Source organism: Propithecus coquereli, unplaced genomic scaffold (genome assembly GCF_000956105.1).
Source record: "Propithecus coquereli isolate 6110/MARCELLA unplaced genomic scaffold, Pcoq_1.0 Scaffold89, whole genome shotgun sequence".
Taxonomy (NCBI): Eukaryota; Metazoa; Chordata; class Mammalia; order Primates; family Indriidae; genus Propithecus; species Propithecus coquereli.
The window spans coordinates 5,638,337-5,647,332 of NW_012155173.1; positions in this window are offsets into that span (position 1 = coordinate 5,638,337).

Here is an 8,996-nt window from a genome sequence, read left to right on the forward strand (position 1 = left end):
TAAAAATTAACAAAATTAACTTTACCAGAATGAAACAAATACTTGAAATAACTAAAACTATAGACAATTTAGAAATTTAGGTAAAAATTTTATCATAAAGTATTAATTTCTGAAAGATATGTATGCACTTTTAAAAAATGGTATAAAAAGATGGTTTAATTAATTACATGTGTTTCAACTTACCTTTCACTTACATTTACTTAACTTTTAGCTAGAATTGATTGATAGCATTTTTTTTTTTTTGGAGACACAGTCTCGCTCTGTTGCCTGGGCTAGTGTGCTGTGGCGTCAGCCTAGCTCACAGCAACCTCAAACTCCTGGGCTCAAGCAATCCTTCTGCCTCAGCCTCCTGGGTAGCTGGGACTACAGGCATGCGCCACCATGTCCGGCTAATTTTTCTCTATGTATTTTAGTTGTCCAGCTAATTTCTTTCTATTTTCAGTAGAGACAGGGTCTCGCTCTTGCTCAGGCTGGTCTCAAACTCCTGACCTTGAGTGATCCTCCTGCCTTGGCCTCCCAGAGTGCTAGGATTACAGGCGTGAGCCACCGCGCCCGGCCGATTGATAGCATTTTTAATAATTTCTCTTTTTACCTCATTTTCTATTAGCTTTATGTTATTTTAAGTTGTCATATTTATTTTACTTACTTTCTGTTCTTTACTCATAATTTCCAGTTTGTTTTAGCTGTATTACCATAATTTAATACTTTCAGTACTTACCCTGATTCTTTTAAAAAGCCTTTATTCATCTCAGTATCCTTGTTTCCACTGTTCAGTGGAATTTGCAAGAAAGTCCTGTGGGCTGAGTTTTTTCGTGCTGAGAACATTACAGTTAACCAACCCCTTCCTGGATAGGTTCTTGGTTTTCACATTCCTTCAGAACTTTGCATATAACGTTAATATCCTCTTCTGGTAGTGAATATTTCTACGGAGAGGTCTAAGGCCATCCTGTTTTAAAATTTTATTTTATTTTAAGAACACTTGATATGAGATCTACCCTCTTAACAAAATTTTAAATGCTGTGCGATATGTTATTGTTCACTATAGTTTCCACTGTACAGCAGTGTGTTTAAAGAAATACCATTTCCTCCATCTGGGACACTATTTTCTTTCTTTCCCCTTTTTGCTTCATCTGGCTGACTCTTACTCACCTTTCCTGGTGTCATGCTTGATATCACTCCCCTAAGCAGATTTTTTCCACAAGGGATACACCTTTTCCATCAGGCTTTTCCAATGCATCTGGCATTTCCTCTCGTTGCATACTTCACCATATGTATAGACAATTGTTCTCTGTGTCAATTTGCTGAAAAAGTGAAAATGCCATCATGAAGGCAAGAAATATGTCTGCCATGCTCAAGGTTGTATCTCAAGGGTACTGATATTAATTAACTATGTTAAAATAGGAAACAAACATGCTCAAAGTACCTTTTTTTGCACAAACTAAATAAAATATCTATTCTGAGTAATACAAAGGAACAATGTTCCACTCTATACAAAAGTGTATGGTGATTGCCAACCACTAAATGTTCATTCATTCATTCATTCATTTAGAGCCAATAAAACAAAGCATATATTGAGCACATTGAAACCTTAAACAATTATTGAACACCTCCTCTGTACCAAACACTTAGATAATTCCTGGGATTCATCAATAATCAAGAAAGGCAGTATCCCTCACATCAGATAACTTACATTTTAGTTGCAAAAGCAAATAAGACAAATAAAGTGTATTTTATTTGCCATCGCTTAGTTGAGCTGCAAATAAATTTTATCTGATACAACACTGTTAAGTTTCTGGAAAATTAAGAAAACCTAAAACACATGCAAAATTTTCTTAAATTGAATCATTATCCCCTTGATTAATAAGAACTACTTCCTTCTAAGTGTGTTTAAGATGAGCTATAACTTGAAATGCACCTACAGAAGACTGGCTGGAAAACCCTCCCAGGGCATCTTTGGGCATGGAAAGAATTCTGCCTGCGTCACTGCTGATTAATTCTTGTCTCTGCTTTCAGCTACCTCACACTGAGCTAACTGTAACTTTAAATATTGATAACCAAGCTCATATATCACAGAGCTGAGAGAATGACAGTTTCAGTGCATAATGGCTAAAGCTTTCTACAATAATCAGATATTCAATAATTCATGAAAATATATCCCCCCAAATCAAATTGGAAGCTATTTTGTGTAATATATTATTTAAAATTCAATATTATAATGCACAAACTTCTCCTCAGCCAGAGGAGGACCGTTTCAAAATGTGATTATGTGTGGACTTTATTTAAAAGTGACAATTTTGCTTTTCATTTGTTTAACGGCTTAAGCGGAGGAGCTGAACTGGAACTAAGTCATCTGACAATGAAACCAGGGCAGCCACAAGCAACTTTGCAAAAGTAACATTAGGACCTAAAAGATTCACATGCATTTGGATGGGAGAGACATGTGTATTGGGGGAAAAAGATCTTTATTTCTTTAATTTTATTTTTTTTTGAGATGTCCCCAGGCTGATCTCCATCTCCTAGGCTGAAAGGATTCTCCCTCATAGTTGTGATCATAAGTACATGCCACTGTGCCCAGCTTAAAATGCTTAATTTTCTCAGTCTTATACCAACTTGTTCCCAAGTAGCCATCTCCAAATTAACTGTACTTTGTCATCACCATGAGATAAATCATGAACTTTTAAGTCTGACAATCAAGATACCTCCAACCTATTCCAATGTTGTAGCAATTTCAGTTGCTTTCAAAGCCATTGTTGACATATTTGTTTGGGGCAGATTGGGGGAAAATTGTTCCCTAAGCACATAATCGCTATTCTGGTTTCATATTGTTTCCTTCTTGGAAACCCTCTTACTCTTCTCCCCTACCTACCTCATACCTTCTTTCAAGAAATATGTGACCCTGAGTGAAGCCTTCTCCAACCTTCCAAGATAGGTAAGGGTTGGCTCATCTCAGAACACTAATAATGTTAATTAACTACAGCACTCCTATTATTCCACCAGCTACCACTTATTAAGCAGTAATCAAATGTCAGGCCTGTGCCAAATGTTATATGCTAACATTGTTTTGATTAGACATTAGACCACCAATGCTACCCCAGTGAGTTTCAGTGACGTTCAACCAATTGTTCGAGGATACAAAGCAGAAAGTACTAAATAGGTAGAAGATTGTCTGGTTGGTTTAGCGCTTCCCTGGTACCTAGAATGGTGCCCGGTCTATATAATGGGGGCTCCATATCTGTTGACTAACTGAGTCAATAAACAAATTCATGAATATTCAATTGTGTAAATCTAACGTTGTCTTCTCACCCAGCAGGCAACATGGTTGGAAGAGACCACCTCATTATATTAAGTAGAAAGAACAAAGCAAGCTGTTTAAGGACGAGCACTGCATTTGGACATCTAAGGTCCTGCTAATATTTTGGTTCTACAATTTGCAGTTGTAGAATCTTGTACAAAGTTTCTGGTTTTTCTGATTTTCAATATTCTCATCTATTGTAAATTCACTCTATTCTATGCTAGGAAAACTTTAATGCAGCACCACAGAGTCGTGGTTAAATACGTAGGCTCTAGAACCTCAAGGCTCAGGGTTATATTCCAGCTCTGACCTTCAGGACATTGGGCAAGTCACTTAATGCTGTGCCTCAGGTTTGTCACATAGAGTGTTCATATACTCGTACCTACATAACGGGGCTGTGAGTTTCATGTGGTTTTCTAAATGCAAATCCCACAGAACAGTGCCTACTATTAATACATAACAATCTCCAAATAAATCTTAGCTATCATTGCATGCACATGTAACTGGCATAAATCCCAACACACAGTAGGTCCTGAGGGAATGTTTTTTTCTGTTTTCTCTCCACCTTCAAAAATTCACTTAACTGTGTTGGGATTTCATTTGCCTCATTTATTAAATTAGAATAAAAATTGACTTTTCTCCAAATATTAATAGCAGAGCTAACTGATTTTGTAATAATATTTTCAACTCTAAGATGCCAATAGCATGCATGCAGTCCAGAACTTGTTGGCTGGAAAAGGCAAACATCATCCTTCATTTAAAAAAAAAAAAAAGTTAGAATAGAAGGTACAAACTCAAAGCTATACAGGAAAGCAGAGAAGAAAATAAAAATCTCTTGGATAGTGTTATTAAAAAGGAATTCATGGTAATCTTGGATTTGAACTGGGTCCAAATAGGTAAATAAGAATAGGAATAATGGAAAGAAAAGAATTATCAAAAAAGAACCTATTTCAAATAGATTTCTGCCATAATTCCACCCAATACTGACTGGGTTAGGTAACTTGATTAACGATTGCAATGTTTTCTGTCTGTAAGCAGAGTAAATAATATAGAGAAAGAATTCAATATGAACATCATCATCATATATTATTTTTGGTTGTCTATTATGATCTAATATTATAATAGTGCCTTCATTATTTTTATTAGTTTATATACTTTGTGTTAAATATAATCTTCTCCATTCAGAGATTAAGGAAAAAGGGATTCAGCAAGATCATGTCACTCGACCAGGGTCCCATCCCAGGGATAGAGCTCACATGTGAACCTAGCTCGCGATCTAACCTCACAGCCTCCCTCTCTAGGTTTTTGGCTTCGTTGTTCAAAATGATAATGAGTTTAATGGATTAAAAACTTATGAAACAAGACCTCCTCTTCTCCATAAGACTCCATTAACATAATGAAAATATATAAGTTATTAATTTAAAACCATCTAAAGAACAGTAGCCACATTCTTTCTCCTACCAGGGAATATCAACTTACAGATTGGACTGGCCCAGCACTGCAGATGCCTATATAAGAAAAAGACAAAAAAATAAGAACTAGCATCCAAGGTAAAGGAGGGTGCTGCTGGCTGCACCCCAGGACGTTGAAATGGTACAGACAATAGTATATCCATAGAAAACCAAGCAATTTCAGCCCTAAACATAGGCACTATTATGAACTGCCCATTCATACCCATTGGTGTGATTTTTAAAAGCCACAGATTTGTTTTTCCCTCTAGCCTGGCACAAAGTGTAAAATTCTGAATAATTTCTTTTCTTCCTCCCATCTTTTCTTCATCCCTGCCTTATCCAGATAGTTCTTGAGCACTGTCCGTTGGCCAAACATTGTATTAAGTCTTTTCAACCATAAATGATCAGCAAGAAAGACACAGTTGCTGTCTTCATTGAACTTATGGTCTACTAGGTAAGACAGACAATTAAGGAAGAAATTATAATACATACAATATAACATGGTGCTCATGTAAAAGCACTTATGTGCTACTTGAAAGTAAGCTGATACCTGAAGGATAAATAGAAGACAGCCTGATAAAGTAGAGTGCAATGCGCACTACTCGAAGGATGGACATATCTGAAACTCGGACTTAGCGGGGGAGGGGGGAGTAAGGGCAACATATGTAACCTAAACATCTGAACCCCCATAATATGCTGAAATAAAAAAAAAAAGTGAAGACTATGTGTGTGTGTGTGTGCGTGTGTGTGTCGGGGTTTGGGTGGGATGAGGCAGTGTAAGACCATATGTTCTGGAAAGAAAAAATATATCTTGTGCAAAGATTTGGCAGTTAGAGCTCTGAGATTTTTTAATGCTTTATTTTATTCTTAATTAATAAATAATTATCATATACACTAAATGCATAGTAATGCTGAGCAGGGTATACCTAGAATCAATCAGCTAGGGTCAAGTCCAGAAAGGAGGCTGAAGAGGAAGCAGGGATAAGATTAGGCTGCAGTAAGGAGTGTCCACTTCATTCATAGGTCAATAAGAAACTGAAAGTTGTAAGAAACAGAGGGATGTTGCTGTATTCGTGTATGAAAACTATCCCTGTAGCTACAGGAAGAAGAGAAGGGAGGATCCATTACAGAAGCAAGACTGGATTAGGTGATCAAATGTCTTGGTGAGATGTAACATATACATGCTGCTATTTCATAAGATATCTCCCTGAGGGGATTAGGGACATTTAACTTGGAAAAGAGAAATCTCAAGTGGTCCCGAAGACTGTCTTTCAATACCTATTATTCTGCCTCTGGCTGAGAGATGGAGGTATTTCTGCTGGGCCCAAAACACAATTAGGGCCACTGGACAGAAGTCACAGGAAAGCTTACTCTAAAAATAATCTTTTTATTGAGCAAACTAATGGATTTCTTCAGGTCATCATCTGGCTATTCTAGTGGCCACCTTGCCTCCTTGCCTTGCCATTGTTCCCAGCTGTCATAACAACCCCATGCAAAAGAACCAGACAACCACCTAGATCTTCACTTATCTCACGGCTGCAAGACCATGTCTTAGCAAATGCACAAACCACTGCCCTGAATTTTCTACCTGGTAATGAAAAAAGCAGCTTCTTCTGCCAAGGGTGAACAGGAGCCAGAAATCTGCTCTCTGGTGTTCAAGATGACCAGTACCTCCTGTGGCGGGAGGTGACAAACAAGCTAGGCATTTCCCATAAAGCCATCGTGGCTCACTAAGCTATTTACAAAATCCATCCTTGAAGATTCCCTTCCTGCCTGTTCACCAGGTCTTCACACTATCCTTACCTTCAAAACTGGAGATTACCCAGGGTCCCTGGAAAATGGCATGCACTTTCACTTGAAATGATTACTTACTCTCTTAGTCTGCTCAGGCTATCATAACAAAATACCACAGGCTGGATGACTTAAACAACAGATATTTATTTTCTCACAGTTGTGGAGACCATAAGTCCAAGATCAGGATGCCTGCCAATTCAGTTCCTGGTGACAGCTTTCTTCCTGGCTTGCAGATGGCCACCTTCACACTATGTCCTCACATGGCCTTTGCTCAATGCTTGTCTGTTGGGCGGGGGCGGGGCGGGGAGAGGAGAGGGAGAGAGACAGAGAGAGAAAGCACCCTCTATTGTGTCTTATAAAGATACTAATCCTGTTATATAGGAGACCCACCTTTATAAGCTCATTTCACCTTAATTACCTCCTTATTCCAAATACAGCCACACTGGGTATTAGGATCTCAACATATGAATTTTGGGGGCACACGTGCATTAAGTCTGTAACATCTGCCTTTATTCAAAATGCCTAAAGGTCCAACCTCATGGTCCTAGAAAGGCATGTTTGCTCATATGGAAACATATAGAAATCATGTTTGTTCACCATCAAAAGTACCAGTGTCTATTCATCATAATGTGAATATTCTATGTTATAGGCATCACTGATTTCGTTCTTTTTCCATTCCTTTCCACTCTTCCCATTTCAAAAACAGGTTCTTCTGTACCCCCAAATTCCTCTTGAATGTCCATCTCACATTCTTTTCTAACAGACCCTTTACACAGCCCTTTCCTCTCAAGTATAGTCTCTTCTTTCTTCCACAGGTATTTCAGGGAGGACTTGGATGTTGGATAAATGTCCTCTTACCTCTCCATTCCAATTCCAACCCCCTCCCTTCATTCCTCTTTCCAAGTTGTTTTTTTTTAAAGCAAATTATCAGACACCTTGCTGTCAGGGTCAGCTTCACAGCTGTACCAATCGTGGAGTCACATAGGGCCTTGTGTTTAGAAGAGCACCGTACTTGGTTTAATGTTCTGCTTGTTACCTTTTTGAAGTTTTTAATTTTTTTGAACATTTTGATTGTGTACTAGGCCCTGCAATTATGGAACTGGTCCTACTTGTTGTTACCATCTTTGCCACTCAACTTTATTCATTGGTGTTTTAGCACCTAGCTCCCTGCTTCTCCCTGTGCTTATTACTTTCACTATTTTGGGTACCATCAGCATATACAGAGATTGACCTGTCTTTAACTTCCTTGGCTTCCACAATCTTCTCTGCCACCCTTTGTGACCCTACAACAAGAAAAGACCCAGAGCTCTCACCTTCCATCATTTCAGTTTACTTATTCTAGTTATTCTTAGACCTCATCTCTACTTCCAATTCATTCACTATACTGCTTAAATTTTTAAAAGTATGTAGCACTTGATAACTAAAAAAGAATATATATAATCCATAAAGTTATGAAGCATTATAAAAACAATTCTCTGGAACAATTCACCTGAATTAAAACATGAAACAGTTCTAAAATCACTGAAGTTAACTCTGTGTTCTGTCTTGAATCCATTTCCCTCTTTCTTCTCCTTCACTGTAAAGTAATCATTTTCATGAATTGTATCCTCTGTTGCTTTCTTTTTTGTACTTCTACTATATATGTGTATATTAAACATGGTATCATACTCTATGTAAATTTTTGCAAATTTTTTACCATTGAACATCATGTTTCTAAAATTCAGTTATGTTCTTATCAATCAGTACATTAATGATAGTTAATCTTAGGTACATATGTGGGACTGGAATATCTGGATAGTAGGATTCATGATGGTTCAACTTAATAAGACAATGTCAAACTGTCTCTTAACGAGCTTATACTATTTTGCATTTCCACCTAAAATGTGTAAGTATTCTCATTGATCTACATTCTTTCTAATATTAAAATAACAGGTGTAAAATTGTCTTATTGTTGTCATTAGCCTGCAATTCCTGATTACTGAGAGTAGACATCTTTACATATGTTTATTTTACATTTTTTCCTCTTTTGTGAAATGCTTGATCAAGTTTTTACCAATTATTCTATTGAGTTGTTTGTCTTCTTGCTTAATGATTTATGGGGTACCTTATGTATGCAGGATATTAATTCTTTAGCAGATATCTTCTTCCAGTTTTTGACTTTCCACTTAACTTTATGGGTTTTTGTTTTTTTTTTTTTGGTGACTACGAACTCTTCATTTAATGTGGTCGACTGATCGGTCTTGTCTTTTAAGGAAAGCTGATTAGGTCTTGTTTAATGTGCTACTCCCTAAGCAGTCACAAAGATGTTCATGTACAATTTCTTATGAAAGATTTGAAGTTTTGCCTTTCATATTTAAAGCTTTGATTCAGCTGAGATTAATTTTTGAAAATCAGGCTTATTGAAGTATGATTTAGTACAGTAAAATGTGTATGGTATATGCATAATCTGTATAGTTGTA